Consider the following 24489-nt stretch of genomic DNA (forward strand, 5'->3'; position numbering starts at 1 on the left):
TTTACTCAGCCTAAACTTTAAAATCTATTCAGGGGACATCCCTATTATGGGGACACTTTGTTGGGTCCTAAAGATATCCAATATGAGGATTCCTACTGTATTATTAATCCTTATATAATGGATTACTACTTTTATGGATGTTTGGATGTATCATGAGCTATTTTTAATAAGATTTGCCTGATAGCGGTTTATCATTAATAGAGAAATAACTGCGTGTAAATTGCACTTCCATGGCAACACACCGTTTAACGTCCCTTCTTACTATCATTCCTAAGTATGATGAACAAGGGTAAATTACTTACATCTAATCAATATGAAATATTCAGTTATTATTAATATCAAATTATGTAAGAATGGAAGGGAATTTCATTGCTGTAGGTTTTTAATACGCACACTGTAAATACAATGCTGTTTAACATAGGCGGCAAAATAACTCCAATATCAGATGCAAGATTTTTAATAGGGAAGGGGGAGGATGGGCTCTCCTAGATCTGCCTGCTTTTCTTATTAAAAAATTATGCACTGTGCAGACAAGCCTATTACGTGGCCATTACTTCTTTTTCCCGTGCTTTATCTTCCTAGGAAAACAACATTTTGTTAATTGCACTTACATTACTATATTTATTGGTAGCGCTTTGAAGTAATTCACATGAATGAGAGCTATGCAAACAAAAAACCATTAATGTAATTCAATTTATTGTTAATTATATTTGTTCAAGTTTGTTTTCTTAAATTCTTGCACTATACAAATTGCAAATTATCAATGTAATTGCACTGATTTTGCAGGATTATTATTCATAATAATTCAAAGGCTTCAAGTCAGTAAATTACATTATTAATAATAATATCCTGGATTTATATAGCGTGGAACATTATTACCCCAGTCATTTTTTTCCTGATCAAACACGTATGGAAACATACTCTCATAATGCAGCTAGTAATCAGCGCAAAGCTGTGTCTTGATCTAACCGGGTTCCCATTTATACACCTGGGTGGAGAGAGGCAAACGTAAGTAAAGTGTCTTGCCTATAAGGATACAAGCAATGTGGCAAGAGTTAGATTGGAAACTCTATTTCACGATCAGTAGTTGAACATCCAACACACGTCTGCGCCAAATGCCCAAATTCACATTTGATATTTATAATCCTATTATTACTACTATCAGTATGACGTACAAAAAATATACTATAGATGCATGGAGTTCGTGGTTAAGCAGCGCAGAAACTGATTCCTTGGTTCAAATCATATATTAGTCCACTCGCAATCGCAACAGAATTCACAACATGCACATGCTTGAAGTATTGAATCTTTTTTTGCTATGTTGAAAAAAGTGGCGTGTTATTGAAGAGGGGTGGAGGTTGGCGAGTATAGGTATACAGTTATGTACTGAGAAGGCTTTAAACTAATGTTGAAACCCGCCCTGGCTAGTTCTTTATATATAAACACCAGGTCTAGTCCTCACTTTCTAATTGCATGCACAATTTGTGCAATTCACATTTCTTTTTAAAGTTTAAACATAATTCTATTACATCCCTCAAATCTAAGCTGTAAAAAGAGAATGAATTTAAAAACAAAAAATCATTAATTTTTTTTCCATTAACACATAGTATTATTTCAATATGTTTCTGTATTTTAGGCTTTGTATAACATTTTAACAAATCTAAGCTGTAAAAAGAGAATCAATTTAAAAACAAAATATCTTTAATTTTTTTTCCATTAACACATAGTATTATTTCAATATGTTTCTGTATGTTAGGCTTTGTATAATTTTAACAAATCAAAGCTGTAAAAAGAGAATGAATTTAAAAACAAAATATCATTAATTTTTTTTTCCATTAACGCATAGTATTATTTCAATATGTTTCTGTATGTTAGGCTTTGGATAACATTTTACGTAATGATCATATCGTACGACTTTTCCGTGATCATATATTTCACCGTAAAATAAAATCCTTCTAAATTATAATTTTTTTATGACCATATTATATTTTCCATTTTATGTAAGGGTTTGTTGATATATTAATTGCTTTAAATAAATAATATATTCGAAATTGCATGGGATTATTGAACACTTTTGTAGAGTATGCCATAAACCATCAGAAAAATATAATCGTTAAATATATTCGTTCAATATTTTTCTTAATAACACTGTAACATGCCTTATAAAATGTTGCCAACTGGCAAACACAGCGCCAAAATGTTTTATTCTATGATGGTTTGTAGATCTACTGCAATAGTATAACTGTACATTGTTTCTACTGTACACTCAGTAAAATAGACAGTTAGAAATCCTCCTTTGAGATACTCCTATTCAGGGGATAAACTTACAATACATGTTTCAATGCAACAAACAAGACTAGAGGAAACATAGGAATAAGCTATCTTTAACCCCTATGTAGGAAATCATTGGTCCACAACTCTATTCATGTTTCCAACTCAACATTTCAAAGATAGTTTGCTTACTTGTTTACTACTATATATAGTTTTAATGCAATGTATTGATATTTTTAATGTTTTATATATTGTATGTGTTTTTAAGCATTTAAGGAAAACCAATTTCATGTTCGCCTGGTTGTGTTCATGACAATAACGATTTATCGTATCTTATCTTATCTTATTCAGGGAAAAACCCTACAATAAAAAATACACGTTCCAGTGAAACGAGAACAAGAAGAAACATATTGAATAAATGAATAAAATATCAGGGGACCTTAAAAAGAGGACACTTTATTGCGTCCCTAAGTTTTCCATTTAATAGGGTTCTGCAGTATAACTATAAGTATGTTTTTTTAAATCAATTTGAACATGCTCACTGTTTAATACATTAGCCCCATCGTATGAAAAATTAAACAAGCCTTTTTGTGATAAAGCTGTTACAAAATTGATTCTTCGGATTATTTTGCAGATCAAATTTGTTCCTATTTTATATTATAATTTATATACACTTTTCAGAGCATGTTGCTGTACTATATAACTTAACCCATGAACAGCTTAATTTGACAAAACGTTAGCTCTTAAAAATTGTCAAGCAGATTTGTTTATTAAAGTGCTCACATACAAAATTGAAGTATATCTTTAAGGAGATTAAAATGTTGAAATGTCCCCTTTTACCAGCTTATCCTGTCTTTTCACATTAATATATTATGTTTTTAAAACCTTTATTCACAAAGTTCAAAGCATCTTTCTTGTTTGAGCCCATAAACGTAACACATTTGCATATACAGTACTGCATTACTTTTATACCTTAAGGGTGTCTGCTGTACTGGCAGTGTTATGATAGCTTCTGTAACTACCCCAATTTCTGAAATTAGCTATAACTGCGCAATTAGGAATATTTGCATGCATACTGTACAAGTTGTTAAATCTATATTCACAAAGTTCAAAGCATCTTTCATGTTTGAGCCGATAAATGTGCTACAGTACCACTGTTGTGATAGCTTCTTTTACTACCCCAATTTCTAAAATTAGCGATAACTGTGAAAGTAGGATGTTTGCATGCATACTGAGTTTTTACAATCCATGCTTAATAATATTAGTCTATAGTGCTGCGAAATCATAATATAAAAAAACTGTCTCTCTACTCCTGCGATAAGGACTAAATATGTACAAATGCACCTGTTATACTTTCATTGCTCTTACCATCAATTGTTAATTCAAAAGAAAGATTGAGTAGTCTAGAGCTCAGATCAAAAACCTTCTATCTACGCCTGTGATAAGGACTAAAATATTGCACTAATGCACCCGTATTTTCATTTATCATGTTTCAATCAACATTTTTATTGTTAAAAAAATGTTATTGCTAAAGTAGGATTGAGTAGGTAGTCTAGTGCTCAGATCAAAAACCTTCTATCTACACCTATGATAAAGAATACATTAATGTACCCATATTTAGGTTATATGCATGATATGCATATAACCTCTTGATTCTGTCAAAATCTTTATTTATTTATTTATTCTTTCCTTAGCACTATTTTGTCCGTGCATTATCTTGGCATCAGTTTAATCTAGCTAAGTCAAGTTTTCAGAGTATATTCCTCATGGCCAGGAATCGATGTGGTTATATTTTCACAATGCGTAATCAAAAATTACGCGGTCTACACGCGATTTTACGAAATCACGTTTGCAATCATATCTTCACAAGCATGAATCACAATTAAACAAAATTTGGTACTCATAAATTTCAGGTCATATTTCATCATATGGCAATAAAATTACGTGCGTAGCGCATATAACGCTTGCGTACGCGCGCTTAAAATGTTCAAAATTGTCAAAATTTATTTTCGATGAAATTAGAGTACGTTTCAGGCAATTTTAAGCGTTTAAAAAATTGCCATGAGTGCGCCGATTTTTGCACGCGCACTGCGCGTTAAACGTTAATGCGCACTCTTTTTGCCCGATTTCTGTTTTACAATCTTTCTTTAATAATATCATCATATTTGATTCACGTTTCAACTCGAAATTGCGTTATACGAGCACGTCAAAAGTGACTGGCTACGCACGTATAAGTTAACAAAATGGTGAAAATATGCTAAATTTTAAAATTAATATATATCGTCAGAATGCAGGGGAACACCTATTTTTTATTTCATTTTCTTGAAGTGTATGTATCATATGTATGATTTATTATCAAATAAAGAGAACAAAAGTTGATTAAGTCATCATTAATTGCATATTAAATTTAAAAAAAATAATTTCGACAATCAAACAAATTATGACATTTTCTTAGGCCAAAATAACAAACTTAACATTAACTTTCTTCCTTCAAAAATTCATATATTAAAGTTAAAAGTATGTAGTTTGACAGTGCATCATTTGTATACATTTTAAAGATGTCATCATAGTAAAAAATTATAATTCATTTCGGTATGTAATAATCTATTTGCATCAAAGTGGTTACTGCATAGTAAATACACGGAGGAATGTTTCTACAACTTTTAGTCAGTTGTGTACGGCTCTGTGGTCTGTGCTCGTGTCTATGGCATTCAAGGTACCGAGATTGAGTCTCACCTTGGGAAACGAAATAAGATTTTTTTTTTATTATCCGTATTGTGTGTTCAAATTTATCTCTTAGTGTATAGATTATACACATGATTTATAATGAAATCTAGATAAAAATTAACTTATGTCTTTATTATTATGTAACAACAAATGTGGTTTATGACATTATACGCATATGGATCTTTGATCGGATTGTGATACCGGCTATGGTGTTCGCGTTAGCAAGGTCCTATCATATATTATAAATAATTAAAGATTCTGAGAAAATCAATCAATCAATATATCTTTTAAAAATCAATTATCTTTATTTAAATCAATGCATATAACCTATAATTCGTCATAGTGACGAATTAAATCTAGTTTCATTTAGCATTTTCCATTCAAAAGTTTGTTGCTACAAATAGGTTAATGCAAAGTAAGTCTAGTGCTGTATATTCATATCAAAAATTGTATATCTACCCCTGCGATAAGAACTAAAAAATACACTTAAAGATTGTTCCCCTAACAAAATTTTTTTTTTTTAATATGCCATTTTAATGTCACATAATGGTTATCCACTTTGACCAAAAATTGGATCAAAACAAATTAGTTACCTGAAAAAACTGTAATTTAAAGCAAAAAATCGTCAAAATGGCTGCCAGCCAATGGATTTTTGGTTGAATTTTGAATAGGTTATTTTGTTGTTTTAAGTGAAAACATTATGGCTTTCATTTTTTTTTTCTACAGAAGTGATTAACTTTATTAAAACTACAAAATAACCTATTCAAATTTTGATTTAATTAATCTTCAATTTTCATGTTTTTGGGGGACAATACATCTTTAATGTACCCATACTTTCATTAGCATTTCCATTCATCCTTTTATTGCCACAGTTGTGCAATGCCCAGGTATGCATTAAGATTGAGTAGAGTTACTTAAGTCTCAGTATGTAAGATTATTATCAGATATTAAAGGGCATGTCCTTTTATGGTTTCTATAGTAATCACAACATAAACAGCTTAAAATCTTTAAATCGAACCACTACATAAACAGCTCTGACTTTGAAGTAAATTACAAGTGAGATAGTATAGTGCAAGTACCGAAACCAAAGCTTGTAGGTAGGTTCGGTTACAATTAATGACGGGTTGAAAGTAGTGACTAGAACACCGGGGTTAAACAAACCTCCTATTTTTCCAAAAAGATGCACTGGGTTCTTTAATGCACTCAATCCAGAAATGTACACTGAAGTACTTTGAACCTTTGCAGATATATATGGCTGTAGTTTGCCTTGCTCCTGTATTAACCGCTCCTCCACCCAACTTAACTAAAAATATTAATTTATGCAATTCTGGCGGAAGAAAAAAAGGTAATGTTTTTGTTCTGTAACAATAAAGTATTATGTTGTATCATTCAATTCGCCAAACCAGACTTGAAAACCAAATTTGAATGGTTATTTATTGAAACTGAATAACCTATTCGATCAAAGACTGGTATCTCAGAGGGTACAGATTAGTGGCTGTGTGTGTACTAGGTCCCTCAACTTGTCTTGAAAGATACTAGGTAAGTCTAGGTTTTTAAAGTGCACATGAGCTAGATAGACCTACAGTTTATAGTCCTTATCCGAGAAGACTTGTTCTACCACAAGAACCATGGGGCGAGTGAACCCTTGCCACTGTTATGGCCACGTAATTATGATTCCACTGTCTTAACCGACCAGCCATTCGCTTGCTCGAAACAATATGGAAGATTGCTGTTTTTTATTTTTCTATTCCTCCTTTTAAAATGTACTGTGAATGAAAACATAGGAGAAAAACGTGAAGAGACAGCAAAGGATGTCCAGTAGGTGATAGTTGACTGTAGGAATACACAGCAAACAAGCAAGTGTAAAGAAATAAAAAAGTAATGTGTTATAGATGCATCTGTAATATAAAATTAGACTAGACAAACACGTGTTTATAGATACATAACATTCACGTTTTACATCCATTTTGTAATACCATGGCACAGAAAGTTAACCTTACTCAGAAAACAAAACCTTATAAGATTAAATTTAGCTAATAAATGCAGACACCGTTTTACCACTGAGCTTATATACAACCACATTTTATTTATGTGAGGTATTTTAATAAAGTATTAAGTTTATCACATTTTTTTTTAAAGTCTTATCTTACAGACTCCAGACAAGAAACCAAGAAGACAGAAATAACATATTTTATTAGAAAAACACAGTTAGTTACAGAGAAATGTTAATTTAAAATGTGTACCGTAGATAAAAATACACAGCTTCCATGGATGTGCCAATGGGTCCAACTCAATTAAACTAAAATCTATATTGTATAAAGAAATATCATATTTAAAAATGTATTGTCCGCCTGAAAAAAATTTGTTTTTACATTTTTTTGCTGAATACAGTCTGCCATTTTAATGTCACATAATAGTTATTCACTTTGAAAATTGGATCGGGGAAAAAAATTATTTACCTGATAAAACTGTAATTTAAAGCAAAAAATAGACAAATTGCCTACCAGCATATGGGTTTTTGGTTGAATTTAACCGTTTATTTTGTCATTTTATAAGTGAAAAAAAACTACAAAATAACCTATTCAAAGTTTGATTTTAATGATCTTAATTTGTCATGTTTTTGGGGGACAATACATCTTTAATGTTAAGAAGGTTTCTAAAACAAAGAATGGGGTTATGGATTTGTAAATTTGTTGTGAGAACATTATGACTTGTGTGTGTGGGAAGCTTCGATGACCTACACCTAGATCGAAAAAAAAAGAAAAATTAGTAGTCCTGTATGACTTATAAGTTCAAATATCATTAATCACACATAATGGGCAAATAATCTAAAACCAACACCGCGACTACACCGAGACATCAATGATCAATATAATCAAAATTAAGCAAACTATGAAAGCCGCTTGAATCGTGACATGCTAAATGTCAGAGAAACCCTAGGGTGGTTGTGTCGGAAGAGAGTAGCAAACCTCCGTGTTGACAAAGGCTTACAATTGCTTAGGCTTGGGGCTGACAAACAGAATAAAATCTCGCTTTGAAAATCTATCGAAACATTAACCTTAATTGGGCAATATTCATTTTGAATGAATAGTAAGGAAGTTGTGAGGTCATTAATATTGCCGCCGACATCTGAAAATATGACAACACTTGAACAGTGTTGTTCACTTGCTTATAAAGGGTCAATGTGCTTCTTTAGCAAAATACTCTCATATCTTATAGTAGAACAACAGTCACCCTCCTTTGGTTTGGACATCCCCCTTCACCACACAAACTATTCAAGAGGAAAGGGAGGGGGAAGGTTGCACCACTATAAGTAGACCCCGCTATAGTGGATACACACACAATAAATGTAATTAAAACACTCAATTCCGGCCAAACTCCAAGGGAATACTTACTTTATTGTCCCAACGTGTCGGTCTACTATGATTTGAAAACTTGACAACTTTAATTAAACAAAACTTTAAGTGAACTTAATATTTCATGTTGTTCATTTTGCCAAGTCAGCAGGAGCATTAACATATTACCAGCCTCCCCATCCATTGGCTAATAACTCATGTTGTTAAAAACAACAAGATTTGGAATTATTAGCAAATTGCATGTTCATTATGGCAAGGTCACAGAGGTCAGTGAGTACATCTCCCTCTCTCTCTCCATTGCATCATTTGAATATGTTTGACAAATGAATGAGTAATTCAGTAATACTGATTTGAATAAAAGTCATGTAAATCATGGTCATTAATTCCGAATGAATTCAGTATTATATCTCAGCACAATACTACCACATACTCCCTAAAGCACTGTCTACACTATCAAACTAGTTTGATCAAAAAAAATGTGATTTGCCCAAATATGGTAGTGATATGATATCATCATGTCCATATATGGGCACATCACATTGTCACATACAGTTTGATAGTGTAGACAGAGCTTTAGCTAGAATTGAAAATTATAGTACAAATTTTGCAGATTTAACATAGCATTAATGTATAAGGAACTTTGCACGTTATTAGGTGCTTTGCAATAGATACTGCACTTGCAATTAAAAGCAAATTAAACCAAAGGAAAGATTTCACCCTGAATTATTAAGACTTGATATATGAGCTATTAACTAATTAGTAAGTAATAAGATTAACTGAATAAGAAATATAGCAATGGAGTTAATTGCCTTCACAAAGCAGATTAAATGTTACAATTACCATTTACTATAATCTATCTCTTTTCCTCTGAACATAAAATTATAAATTGAGTACAGTATAACCTCTGTTAAGGAGACACTTTCGAGACCAAACAGTTTTTAATTTAGGGTGTCCACTGAATAGAGCCATGTTAAAATATAACATTACCCTTTTTTTAGTTTCACATGAATACTGTACAGTATGTCCTTTGTTCATTTTATAAGGAAAAGGTCCCACAATAGAGGTTTCCTCTAAATAGGGGTGTCGCAAAGAAGAAGATCTAGTGCATCCAAATACAGTATAAATTTACAGTACGTAAAGCCTGGTTTCCATAAAATCGCTACACAACATAGTGTAGCGATTGTATGGAAACGCTAGAATTTATCGGGGATCTAGTACGCGAGCGCTAAATATTCTTTGGTACGCGTATACGATTCATCGCCGACACAATCGGCAAACTTGAACATGGTTGAACTTTGCCGATTTGACTCCGATGAATCAAATCGATTGCATCGGCGACATCTGCGCGTGTAGCGATTTTAATGGAAACGATGTAGCGATTTTAATGAAAACCAGGCTTTAGGGCAAAATTCTGTAAATCGAGCGTTACTTCTAGAATTTTCACTCGATGGTACAGTATATAAAGTTGAGTTCATACTTTCTGTACTTATTTTAACCCCCTATACTAAGTTGAGTTAGATAATTAGTTATTGACGATTAAAACAAATTTAGGTTAAAAATGGTTCCTCTTTGCACCCACCCTCTTCCATCCCTCAACCCTAATGTTACAATACAAAACAAAAATTGGGTTTGTTTAAATTTGACTCAAGTAATTCCCAGGGTGCTAATTTTTTAGTAAATCCCATTTATTATGTACATTTGAAATCGGCAGTTTTTTTACGCTAAATTACTGTGTATTCGAGAACCATCTGTGGGCAAGACCTAGACGGGCGAAGTGAGCGTACCATCTAGTATTTTTAATTATCAATCATGATCACACTATTTTACATCCTGTAATTTGAATCCTGACACATTTAAAGCATCTTCTACTGAAGAATGAAGTAATTGCTGCACATTTTGTTGAACCATGTATAGTATTTTAAGTTTATCAAACTATAGATTGAAAAAAAAAAGTGTGAAGCTGTGTCAAAATATGCATGGCAGTAATAATTAACACTTTCACCGCCAGGCATTCAATACAGGAAGTACCCCTCACCGCCAGCCATTTTAGATAAATTTACCTGTTTTTCAAAGCTCATAGCAAAGGTGTTCGTAATCAGAATAACATGCAATATACACTCAAATAATGAGATAGAAATAAACTTTCCAATGGTACCAAACACTTTATTGAAATAAAACTGCAATACCACATAATTGTACAAAGAACTTGGCTCACTTTTAGCACTTTAGGCTCAATCGGAGAACAAAGCAGAGATAATGAGGATTTTAGCCTGGCTGCACCGTCTGTCAGTGTCACGATTCTCAACCTATTCTACAAACTAGCCTAGGCCAGGCTAGCTAAATTATCTCCAATTATTTATTAAATTTTATAAACCAGATTTAGGTACAATACCATCATCATCTGGGGATAATAAATAATCATTTTCAGAGTCAGAGTCGGCAAATATTTCTGCAATTGTTTCATCCGCCTTGAGCACATTATGTTGTTTACGGATAGGCCAGCTGGGGTCAATGGCACTAGGGGTTAATAAAGTATAAAAATATTTGCGGTCCAGATCGATTTGGATGTTGAAATTTCTACATGCGGTCCATATATACCTGATCTAACAAATTGTGCAATAAAAAGCCAAAGACGGAAATTTCCGTCTTTGGCGGTCTGGCGCTGGGCATTGAAAGACGGAGATTTCCGTCTTTGGCGGTGAAAGTGTTAATATGCTCAAATATGGCAGTGATATGACATCATCATGTCCATTATGGGCACATCACATTTTTTTGTCACATAAAGTTTGATAGTGTAGACAGAGCTTTAGAATTATTCTGAATTGACAACTGGGGGGTCTTAAATCTAGGTTAAGTTATTCATTTTACATTCATTAAATTTAATGACAGGCTCTATTATATTATTGAATGGCATATGGGGGATCTTGGAGCAAGCATAGGGTGGAATTATAATTGAATTATGGGAATATACACAACAGTATGTATTTATGTTTTGCAGCCTCAATGATATTTTAATGACAGCTCCTAAAAATACTTAGAATAATGCAGAGTTGACCATGGGGTCTTCAAGGAAGACAGTCTAGGTAGGGGTAGAAATATTTTCTAGCATGGGACTAGGTCAAATATATAAATTATAATTCATTATTGTACCAACATAAGAAAAAACATTACTGTTAAATTTTGATGGTGAATGTCAAAGCAATTAAATGACCACCGAATTGTAGATGGTTATTAGAAGAAGTACACACCTCAGACAACCACGATTTATGCAATTTTGATGGAAAATTAATAATTCTTTTAATTTTCTTACAGAATACAACCATTGGTTTTTTTCTTATCAAACGAATTCTAGAAAAAGACCATCAAAATTCAAATGTAAAATAAAACGTAATATTTCCACATTTTATAGAAAAACCAATCAACTTCTAGGCATTTAAACAAAGTTATTATTAATAATTTTAGAAATCTAAACCAATATCAGTTTGCAAAGCTATATTTGCAAAACTAAATATACAGTATCATCAGGCACAAATGATATACTGTAGTCATAGTATGCTTAATTATAAACATATCATTGTGCACAAAGATAATTAAAAAATGTTGAAGCATATCAGTAAGAAAGAACACCTGGTTATGAAAAAATGTACAGGTGTACCCCCAAAACCTTATAATAAAGAATAGAGCAAGGTGAAAAGACTATTGAATTTACTATGAGAATTGCTACTACAACATAAAAGAGCAGATGTTATTACACAGTACTTCACTTTGTATCATTTGATATCAAAAATACATTCTCTATTGTATAAATAAAATAGTTGTATTTTTTAAATGTTTTAATCTTCTCAAAGTCTCCGATATCAATCTAACCCAACAAGGCTCGTTCATCTTTTCTTCTATTAATTCCAACCTTCCCAAACATCTCTGCTCCATGTTCACTCCAAATTCTTCAATTCATTATCATAATACCCGTATTTGTTCAAAATTACATATTCCATCGCATAAAACCAACCACTTTCAACACAACATTAGGTATTCCGGACCCACTTTTTGGAACGATCTGCCACTCCCCATCTTAAACTCTGTTTCTAGTAAATCATTTTTATCTAAACTTAAAAGTCACCTTATTGCCAAATATTAACTTTTCCTCGGTCAATTTTTTTTATTTATTTATTTTTTTATTTTATATTATAAATTTTCATTGTCTGTGTCTGTAATAGGTACGTCCTCCACAAGATGTGTTTTTCATCTTTCTGGGCGTGTACCTTCTTCTTTCGAAATTTTGTTTACATATTTATTGATCACTGAAATCTATTTTGTATATGAAAGGAGAAAATAAATGTTGCTTTGAATTGAATTGAATTGAGGTATAAGTTAGTATTAGAATACTATACACTTATATACCTATTCTACTTGTAGTACTGTATCTAAATGCCTTAATATTACTTTACCGTGCATCATTTGATAAAGTATCAAAAATACATTTTCAATGCAGTATAAACAAACTAATTGTATTTTTAAAATGTTAATACTATACACTTATACCTATTCTACTTGTAGTACTGTATCTAAATGCCTTATTACTTTACTGTGCATCATTTGATAAAGTTGGAAAAATACATTTTCAATGCAGTAAAACAAACTAGTTGTATTTTTAAAATGTTAATACTATACACTTACAGTTACACCTATATTATTTCTTCTTTGTAGTACTGTATCTAAATACTTCATTACTTTACCTTGCATCATTTGATAAAGTATCAAAAATACATTTTCAATGTAGTATGGAAACAAACTAGTTGTATTTTTAAAATGTTAATACTATACACTTACCTATACTATTTCTACTTGTTGTATAGTAGTACAGTATCTAATCTTTCAAGTTTGATTCTAATGTAAAGGAATCCAGGAAAATAGCACACTTGATAGCAGACTTGACAATTAAATTATCTCTATAATAACAAACCGGCGAGAGCAGCATTTCACAACATGAATGAGAGCAAATCGTTTTTAGCGTGCCGACTATGACGACGATGACATGTGTGATGTTTGCATCAACAGACTTTAGCTGAATATGTTATCCAGGGGATACTGTTGCCTAATGGCTATGTGTGTAATGATCCTAGAGAATTTAACTAGTAGAATAGAGTATTAGACTTGCATGCCATTTCACTACATGTCAAAGTAACTGTTTTTTATATGAAGCAGTCACAATAAATAATTCACATATTTACGTATGCTTCAAATCACCTGCTTGCATTTAAACTGTATGACAGTACACAATACAAAGTGACAAATTCATACATTTAAAGATAAAATACACTTAATTTCTCATCAATTATTAAGTAATTTTAACCTTGTTTGTACCTTTTTCCAAATTAATTTAGGAACGTTAATTTCTTTGTGTAAAAATAAATCATATTTTTCTTTTTTTATTTATTATTAAAATTCTAATGAATTTTATTGTTTTTATATTTTTACAAAAATGTATGTATATAATATATTTGTATAAGGTACCGTACAGTATAACAGAATGAATATTGTGGGTGACCCTCACAAAAGAGAAAACAAAAATAAAAACAACATTTAATAACAAAAATACACCAAGAGGAAACGATGGGTCAATGGCCAAACACAGAAGTGGGAACCTCAAGTTTTTTGCACTTTTCGGAAAGGTAAGATTTCTGCGGAATAGTACTTATTCAGTAAATGTAGATAACATGTTTCCTCAACAGGAAGGGGAGCATTTAATTTCACAAATTGTAATGCAAAAGATAGGACATCAAATTAACCTCAGCCCTTAATTTCACCCTTTTCAAATTCCTGGATCCACCAATATTCATGGAAAGTATTTTTATGGCAATTTTCCTAATTGAAACCAATAAACTTGTGCTCAATTGTTATCAAACAGAAGATTACAAATCGAGTAATTAAGGAGGGAGACTTTATACAAAACATGTTATCAAAGAATACAAACGATATATAATTAGTACAAGTGAAAGAATTCATGACACCTTACAATGATTCATAGACATGTCTTCATCTTGCCATTATAAACAAATTTAAATTTATTGAAATACTGTAGGAATTCAGTTATAAGCCCTCATGCATTATATATAACCCTACCTTAAAATCTGAAGTTACAAAGATACCACACAAGCCATATTCTAACTGTGAATAAGAATTTATTTAAGATATTTATTGAAGAAATCCACAATAGGAGCTTTTCAATTCGCATCGACCAATATCAATTGATGTGTTGTCGGTCAGTGTCTGTATTTATGAGTTTATCTCTCTCTACACTATCAAAATAGTGTGACAAAAAGTGTGATACTGTATGTCCAAATATGGCAGTGATATGCCTAAATATGGTAGTGATATGACATCATCATGTCGATATATGGAAACATCACATTTTTTTGTCACATAATGTTTGATAGTGTAGATTCAGTAGAGCTTCAGAGAATGGAAAAAAAATAAAATTTGCAAGTTTAAACCTATGCGTAAGAATACACTGAGTTACATGAGTTATGTTTTAAGGCTAATAGACACAGTCGTGTACTCTTTAACACTATGCTTACTCTTAATGACGTCAATCCCTGCGTTTTGGATTATAATGTGTTGTTTAAGTAGACAGTAGTAATAAATGGATTTAGTAATGATCTTTTATCAAGCCCCACAGGCTTGTATTCTAGTATAATTAAAGTAGGTACTATACGAGCAAGCATAGCTTTACTGCAAAGTGTACTATACAAACATGCGTAAGATGTAATGTTTTATCTTATTTACAAATTAGTTAATCTTGCTTGAACTACAATCAATATTAAATACTAGTGGTTCGATGGTTCAGCATCTGTACTGTACATCATGCAATGAGCTTCAGTTCAAGTCTTGGTTGCAGTGACTTGTTTACTCTAGCTAAAATAGATTTTTTTAGACCTATTGGATTAATTTTTTTTAAATATCACTGAAGAAAATAAACATTTACACTATTATTAATATTATTAAGGGGGCACGTGGCGCAGTGTGTTGGATTTTGGACTACTGATCGTAAGATCGAGATTCAACTCAACAAGCATTGCTTGTATCTGTAGGCAAGATACTTTACTTTTACGTTTTCCTCTCTCCACCCAGGTGTATAAATGGGTACCCGGTTAGATCAAGACACAACTTTGCGCTGATTACTAGCTGCATTATGGGAGCATGTTTCCATACGTGTTTGATAAAAAAAAAAAATGACTGGGGTAATATTGTTCAGCGCTTAGAGGTTTCACAACATTAGGCGCTATATAAATCCAGGATATTTATTATTATTATTTCTGAAAAAATCCCTTTAATATCACAAGAATCTACTTACACAAACTCTTAGTATGTGTCAATTATATATTACAGTCACTATTATTAGTTTTACGCCGATCATAGATATTTGATATAATCATTAACACAACATAGGAGTAGATGTTTAGTAACTGTTAGCATATGGATTACATAATACTTAATAGTATCAAGTTACCAATAGCAATAACAAAAGATCAATAGTTACAGTAGCTATTCAAAATGATATAAAATTGCTGTAAGAGCATGAACAACCTCACATAATAAATATTCTCTATAAACTCACATAATAATAATAATAATAATAATAATAATAATAATAATAATAATTTATTAGGAAATGACACCTTTGCATCAGTGGCACACACAGAAGTGGTGCATCCAATTTAACATAATGCATCAAAACAATACATTATATGACGGATACAGGTTCTTAAACTATTTGCAAAAATATAAAAGAAAAATTATTACCAACATGGTAATATAGGTACCGTATTAAATTGTCCTACAGTATCATAGGTTTGAGTTGATAATTTTAAAAGGTATATAAAAATAAACATAAAATATAGTAAAGAGTTTACAATACAAACCATTGTGTTTCAACATCAGGTACTGAAGACCTATAGTTGTTATCACAGGTGTATAATATTTACAAATCTAAATACAAATGAAAAACAATCTATATATTGGGAGATTTAAGTTCTGACCGTTTCTCCCATGCAGCTCTTGTGTATTGTTTACAAAACAAATCAAAATCAAATCACAGTAATGTATATTTGAACAATTATTGTCTGGTGTATGAAAGCAAAAAAATAGTAATTTAATAAATTTGAAAATGCCAGCATCTGATGGAAAGTGCTAATGTTAATGTTACAGTCTGAAATTGAGAGTTAACATTTACTTAAATGAACAAAGATAAGATATACTTGAAACTCTATGTTTTTCATGAAATCATTTTTTGTTTTTGTTTTTTTTGGGGTTTTTTTTTGTATAGTTTTTTTTAATCATATTCATATGTACTGTAAATGATAACTTGTGTAAATGGTTTTGTAGTAAGTAACGGCCTTGTGAAAAACACAAATCTGGTGATTCAAGTGTTGCATTCATTTTTAAATTAAGTTTTTATTATTATTATTATTATTACTTACAGTACTTCTACAACCTATAGGAGTTATATCGGATTTAAACAACATGGATAAAGGCTCATTTACACTAGGACAATAACGATCGACGATAAATAGTGAAGAATGCATTTTTCTTAGAAACAAAAGAAATTAGAACAATTTTCAAATGACGTCATTATTGATAAAAACGATAAAATCGTTGTATTGTCACGATAGATATTATTGATCTTATCAATTTCATGAAGTCATTTGATTGGACGTGTAAAAATATCATTATTTTCATCAAAGGAAGCATACTGTAGATGGTTATCCTATAGTTATAAGATGAAAACTTGTCCGATTTCTTTGGATTTATGTATGAAAAATACATATTTATTTATTATATGTGTAAATGGGCCTTTAAAATTAACCTAAGGTATCACATATTCTACCAAACTTCTGAGATCTGTAGCTACCATTTGCACATGGCTTTAACCCTGTGCGTTTTGTCATTATTGAATCATAATAAATGTTCAACTTGAAACACTTTCTTCAAATGGACATATGGGAGCTTTAATGTCCATCTGATCAACATTCAATATTGATTTCGTACATATTGACGTTTCAACACAAAGATTATACATTCAAATTACAATAGGTAAATTCCAAGTGACATTTTAATAACAGGAGATCATATTGATGTTGAATATGACATGCAGAAAACTATAGATAATATATATTTGGATTGAATTACGTTTTTCTAACAACAGATCTTTGAACAAAAACTAAAAGCTCTGTCTACACTATCAAACTTTCTGTGACAAAAAAAATGCCCATATATGGATATAATTTCATATCACTACCGTATTTAGACATATCGCTACCATATTTGGGCACATCACACTTTTTTTTTCAAACTAGTTTGATAGCGTAGACAAAGCTTAGGAGGGGAGGGAAGATTTATTATTGTAATTAAATTTATTAGTGTAGGCGAAAAAGATTAATTTATAATAATCAATGATAAATTTAATGGAAGGGGGAGGAAATTCATTGAGGAAAAATGTTTATATTTTTTTATTTCATACGCATCCAACAGGGAGTAACTCGCCAATTACAGGATGGATAAACTATTTAATAAATTATCATGCTTATAAACTAAGTCTCATTTGAAGCTTAGGGAGAAAGATTCGTGCGTTACAACCCTGGAACTAGGTCAGGTTTAAACTCTACCTTAGGATTGGAAAGCAAGCATGGTAACCACCAAGCTATAGCTCCACTATGTTGTTTTATAATGAAATTGAAATAAATTGCTTTCACAGACTTCTATCATTATTCAAGTTGCTTGTCCGTAAAATAAGTAGTGTTATGTTAGCATACAATATCGTTAGATTGAAGTAAAACATGTACAAGAATTGTATTGCTGAAAACCGACAATACATGACTGCTTTCACGGCAGCAATAAACAGCTTTGAACGCCTTGATGGTAGACATCAAAGGAATTTAATTGACACTCATAAAAGATGATGAATGTATAGAGGTTATAATTTGAACAATTATGATGACATTGTGGTTTAAAGAGATGAAACATTCAACACCTAGGACTGACTGATCTGAAACTTTGTAATTAAGTTTTAAATAGAAGAAACCAGCTTGTAGTTAGCCCATGGGGAGTACTATGACGTCACGGGTCAAATTTCTTTTTGTAAATGTAATGCAAGATCAAGACTATTACAGTCTATACAAATGTAATCAAGTTTAAAAATCTGAAAATAAATATCACTAAATAAAAATGAACAAAACGTTAATTCTCTAAAACAAAAAATCATTAATAATAACCCCCTTTTTACAAGTGCAAGTGCGTCTATGGTTTTAGAATAAGAGTTTTGAATAGTGAAAATTGGTGTACTATAACTATTTCTGTTACGATCTTCAAATCTCTAGAACACGTACCGGTATATGGAAGAACATTTTGATTTAGTGTGATTTTCCGTTTGTTTTGTTTGTTGTATATGGAATTTTTATTCTGAAATAGTGATCAATCAATCAATAACATCTAATATTAATTATCACAATATGGTGATCTAAATTAAATTGAATTATGTTGTAAAGTAGAATCCATATCTGGAACAGCCCTATTCAAGGCCCGACATTCCTATTTCATTTCATTTTCAAATAAACAGTTATTTTCTTCCTTCAACATAATTGGTGATGCCACCATTTTGGAAATAAATGTTAATTTTGATTGATGATATAAAACAAAGTAAACAAATTAGGAGTAGGCCTACATTTTAAAATGACTGTGAAAGTAGGGAGGAATCAATTAAAGGAATAAGCTAGATGTCCTACAAGGTAAACATCTTGAGTTGGGCCAGCCTAAACAAACAAGAGAGCAATATAAAAAAGGGGAAAAATTCCTATAACACAGAGAAAACATGAAGAAATGAGAAAATATGAGAAATATGCGAAATATATGTTGACAAATATACATTGACAAACCTGTAACTAATGGACACGCCTATTAAGGAGAAACTTTGTTTAGTCCTGATGGTGTCCCCCTAATAGAGGTTTTTCTACTGTATTCCATTTTAAAATCATAGGTTATCTTTAAAACGATTGTGATGGTATTCAACCAAACCAACATCAATCCATGAGCAGATGTTACCATAATATAACATTTTTGAACGTGAAAGAAAAAGTTAAGACACAATATATTACCCATATAGCCTACTTTTCTATGCTACATTTATGCCTTATAGGCAAAACACAGATTGAATACCTACAGTACTGATTATCTTTCAATACAATCAACCAATCGGTCGCCCTAAGTCTTATTAATAGTTATGAACATTCATTATCTGATGGTTACAACATTTATTATACCTCTCTATAAATATTAAAGATGATTTATTAAAATTGCTATTTTATTGGGACAATATTGCGACTACAGAATACAAAGGAAAACAAGGCCACTTTGATTAAGGCAATTTAACAACAGTATGCTGAGCTCTGGTGATCAAAGGGTTTATCTGTGGCTGCGACATGATCAGTTCCCTGCCCATAAACAGACACTGCGCGACGCAGAGAATATGTACATAGTACTGTACTATTAGTATTTGTTGCAGCCAGACATAAGATCAAAGAACTGTTACAAGTTCCTTTCTTGGCAAGGCAAGCTCAGTGTCCATGATTGCTTGGCTTTGAATGGCTGGAACATTTTAATAGCATACCTTTATTGTACTTTAAACCTCATTAGTTCAAGAAATATTCAAAATGAAAATCCAATATCATAATACTGTATTAAAAAAAATCAGGAAAATAATATACTATATTACTGTAATATTATTAATGTAAAATATCTGATATTGATTTATATTTTATGAAGTTTATTTAAAATTTATATTTAATTAAAAATATTATATTTATTTTAAAGTAGTTATTGATTTTTAATATTATTAAATTAAAAAAACATTTTAAAGTAAAATTATATATTCATAAACAATTGATTAATAAACAAATAATTATTTAATAATTAAAATGTGATTCATTAATAAATATACAATGTTGTTTGTTCATATTGTATTAAATATAGTTTTGTTATATTATGAGTTTGAATTTATTTAACAAATGTTTGGAAATTTATATTATCAAAACTAATAAAAAATTCTAATACTTGGAATGTACTATAGATTGTTAGCAACTAAATGCAATGTTGATTCATAATCTTACTGTACAGTTTAAGTATGACTGCTGTTATTGCAAGAGAAGAGAGCTGTAGTTTACAAGAGACACACAAGGGTACGGGGAGCATAAATAAATCACATTCATTCTTCACAAAATAAACTTCTACGACTGTGTAGCACATGAAACCTTTAAACTTATTATAAACATTTACATATAAATAGCTGCAAGCACTCTGTTATTGATGTACTGTATAGTCGTAACTACTCTAGTATAATTTATCTTTTTTTTTAAATTAAAGAATTCACGAAAAGACAAAGTTAAACTAGGTACATAATTTTACTCTGGTCATTTTTGGATCAAAAGATACTAAAATAACGAAGCTAGTAGAAATCAGTGCAAAGTTATGTCTTGACCTATTAGGTACCCATTTGTACACCTAGGTGGAGAGAGGCAAACATGCATGTCTTGCTTGAGGATACAAACAATGTGACGAGCGTTGGATTCGAACTCTGGATCAGCAGTTAAACGCACTGTACCACACGCCCTTGCATTAAAACAAATCATATTGAAAGTAATACATACCAATACTACAGAAGGTTATAGTTGATGAGTTAAATTGCATATAAAAAAAAAAAATATAAATTACCGATATGCAATCAATTTGAAGATTATTCAAATGTATAATACGAATTGTAACACCCACACAGACTTCAATATAAAGAAATCAGCCTCTTAAAGAAATCGACCAATCAAAACTAGTAGATTTTATAACAGCAGTTGTATCTGGAATTGTAATAGTACAGTAGAGCTGGAGCCGAGTCGGTAGAGCAGAACCAAAGTATTTGATGTTTTGATTTCCATGCCAGCACCTTTCCACATTTAAATCTTTAAATTGTTTAATGTTGAAGCCATGAATATTTTAATTTAGAAATGGAAACGAACGATAAACCATCAGGTCGTATACATAAAGGTTACAGAAAAAACATTGAGATTTTGTGTGTATGTGTAGTAAACATACGATCATTGAAAGACAATAAGCTATGCTATGCTATAATCAATCCATAGTATCATAACAAAAATAATATAAACAGAAATCAAAAACGCTTCAATTCAAAACATCAAAGGCACATCCATGGCGAAATTAATCAAAAGAATTTCAAATGATGCATTATGAGTACCAGCAGTTATCAAAAAAGATGTCATGGCCTCTAATTAAAGACCATTTAGAGACAAATATGTAACCATAGCAAAACAAGTTAATCATAATTCCTATGCATCATATATGCAAATTCGACAATAAAGAAAAAGGTCAATTTCTGCAAACATTCATTCATTCATCAGTGAAAACTACTTCCATTTATTGTCAATTGCATATAAAATATACATAGAAATTATGTTTGCTCTGAGATACACAAAAACAGAAAAATGAAAAACTAACAAAACATTTATAAAGTGAGTTTCGCCGTAGCCATCATGAGGCGGACGCTGAAATGTTCACTAAACACAGCTTGTATTTTGTATACTAGTCTTTTAATAATTATATTTGTCTTTGCATCCGTCTATTTTTAAGCTCTCGCTATGGCCCTAGAGGAGGAAAAAAGCCACCCTAATAACTTCTTTAAATATTTTTTAGACACTACTATTCTAATGATATTCTCGTTGGATTGGTCAATTTAAAAAATGGCGGGTGACAAACTTGAATAAAAGCAAGTACAATAAAAATGTTTTCATCCGCGAGACGTTTTTTTTTTTCGTACACAAAAATGTTTCAAAAAGTACTATTAAACGATCGTTTAATAGTGCGTACTATTGCACGCCATGTGACCCACAATCGTCCAATCAAATGACAGGAATTTATTTAGGTGTTGTATAATACAAGGCCTTTTCACACAGAACTTCGGCAATATTGCGGTAAGCAAGCCGGCGTTATTGCCGGTCTAAACCCATTCACACAGAAGGTAATATTACGGTAATTTTACCGTCTTCTGTGTGAAAGGCCACAGTGGAAAGGCGCAATATTTAAAGATTACTGTCTTCATAAAATAGAGGTCGCACTTTTTGAGAAAAGAAAATGGCGGGCACCTGCACAAAACATGCCATGCGCGCACATGTTTGCTGATGTTGTTTTGTGTGTCCGTCGTTTAGTTTTTTTATTTACGATGCATAAAATCTATATTTTTGCCCAACACCACTCCGTGCTAATAACTGCCCGATCGTGATGGCCATTCTACAGAAACAAAATCTATTAGGCCTACAAATAGACGCGAATTTAATTATCAGAAGCTGTTATGAGCTAGCACCGGGAGCGCGCACCGGAGGATGTTCCTGCTAGAACTATGCTAACTAGGGCCTAGGCTTACGTACGTTACAGCAAGTTAAATAATCTTTGGACCAACATCTGTTATATTTTTATTATTATTGGCCGTATTCTTCCATTGTATTATTTACAAACTAACCTAAAAATATATAATATAATAGATATAATCTAATAATTTGGCCTAAAGTAATTGCCACAGTCTTTCTCAATCAAGGAAAATGTCCCCAATTTATCCTTGCTCAAAGAATATATATTCTTTGCCTTGCTTCACTGCGTAAGCAGGCGTTATATCGTGGACTCTTTCACACAGATCAGGCTTACGACCGTGACGGTAATATTACCGCAATTTTACTAGGTCCAGAGGCGGTCTAACGGAAGCCGGCATTAAGGGGTTTTTACCCTTTCACACATAAGCCGGCGTTCGCGAATTACCGCAATATTACCGTCTTACAGCTCTGTGTGAAAGGGGCTACAGATTAAACAATGTGTCCCATATTTTGCAGGCTCATATCATGTTCACAGGAATTTTGGGATCAAAATCTGACAGATTTGGTCTACTACAAATTACTGTAGAAACTTATTAAAGCTTTTGTATAGTACTGAACCTGAATTTTATGTTTATGACAGAAAAGAAGTCTTTTGGAAGATGGTCTTACTTGGAGGTTGTTATGAAAGAAAACATCATGGACTTCATTCGCCTCGAATGATTGCAACCTTTGAACAAATTGTGTGAATTGATTAAGTATTTATCTTGGTAATTAAAGAAACTAAATGAACATGGGACACAGTAATTCCACTTCGTATTTGATTTCAACCTTTGATCGGTGCCAGAAATTTTCATATACTGTACAGTACTCACATTAAGTTGTTTTTATAGGTCACTACGATAAAATATAATCTGCATACTATAGTACATAGTCTACATGAATGTTTTGAACAGGCTGGAAAATTCAATGAGAACTGTGTGAAAAACCTGTCAAAATTGTTGAGAAGGTTTCTTGGCAATACTGGAGCGTCTAGATTTATACCACTTTGGAAGGTGTTAAGCTCCGTTTACACTATCAAACTTTATGTGACAAAAAAATGTAATGATGTCATACCTCTACTATATTTGGGCAGATGACACTTCTATTTGTCAAACTAGTTTGATATAGTGTAGATAGAGATTAACACCTGGTATAAATTTACAATTGGGTTTGGCGGGCATAAAACACAGAATTAATCAATGACATGGGAAGGTAAGTGAATATAGGAATGCAAGGCATCAACATAGATGTGACCCAAACAAATAAATTATAACCAGATCCTGGATCACCTGTAAGAGTAAATGTAGAGGTGGGGGGTGGGGGATGGGGGATAATGGGGGTGGTAAAAAAAAAAGAACAACCGGACTAGAACCAGTTACAGTTCAGTATAGTATAGTATAAATATACATTATAGTACAGTATTATTTGTAAATTAGTAACTTTTTTTAGATCAAACAAACAAACAAACAAATGATATTTAATTTGACGGTAAACCTTAGTTACAACCTGGTGCTGTCAATTCTCCTTGACAGGTAGACAAGATTTTCAAATACAGGTAAGGGTTTTATTTACGTCAATAAATTAATTATCACTATATGTTGTAATAGAAATCAGAATAACAAATAAATGTAAATTGAGCCTCTCAGTCATAAATAACATTTTTAGAAAAGCCTTTT

General features: G+C 31.6%; 1 protein-coding gene across 1 annotated transcript in view; it reads right to left on the reverse strand.

Annotated features, from left to right (window-relative positions):
- The window catches only part of LOC140050098 (cGMP-dependent 3',5'-cyclic phosphodiesterase-like), a 76138-nt gene that overhangs the window by 26125 nt on the left and 25524 nt on the right, over nucleotides 1-24489 (reverse strand). The window lies entirely within an intron of this gene.

This window comes from Antedon mediterranea, chromosome 5 (assembly GCF_964355755.1).
Source record: "Antedon mediterranea chromosome 5, ecAntMedi1.1, whole genome shotgun sequence".
Taxonomy (NCBI): Eukaryota; Metazoa; Echinodermata; class Crinoidea; order Comatulida; family Antedonidae; genus Antedon; species Antedon mediterranea.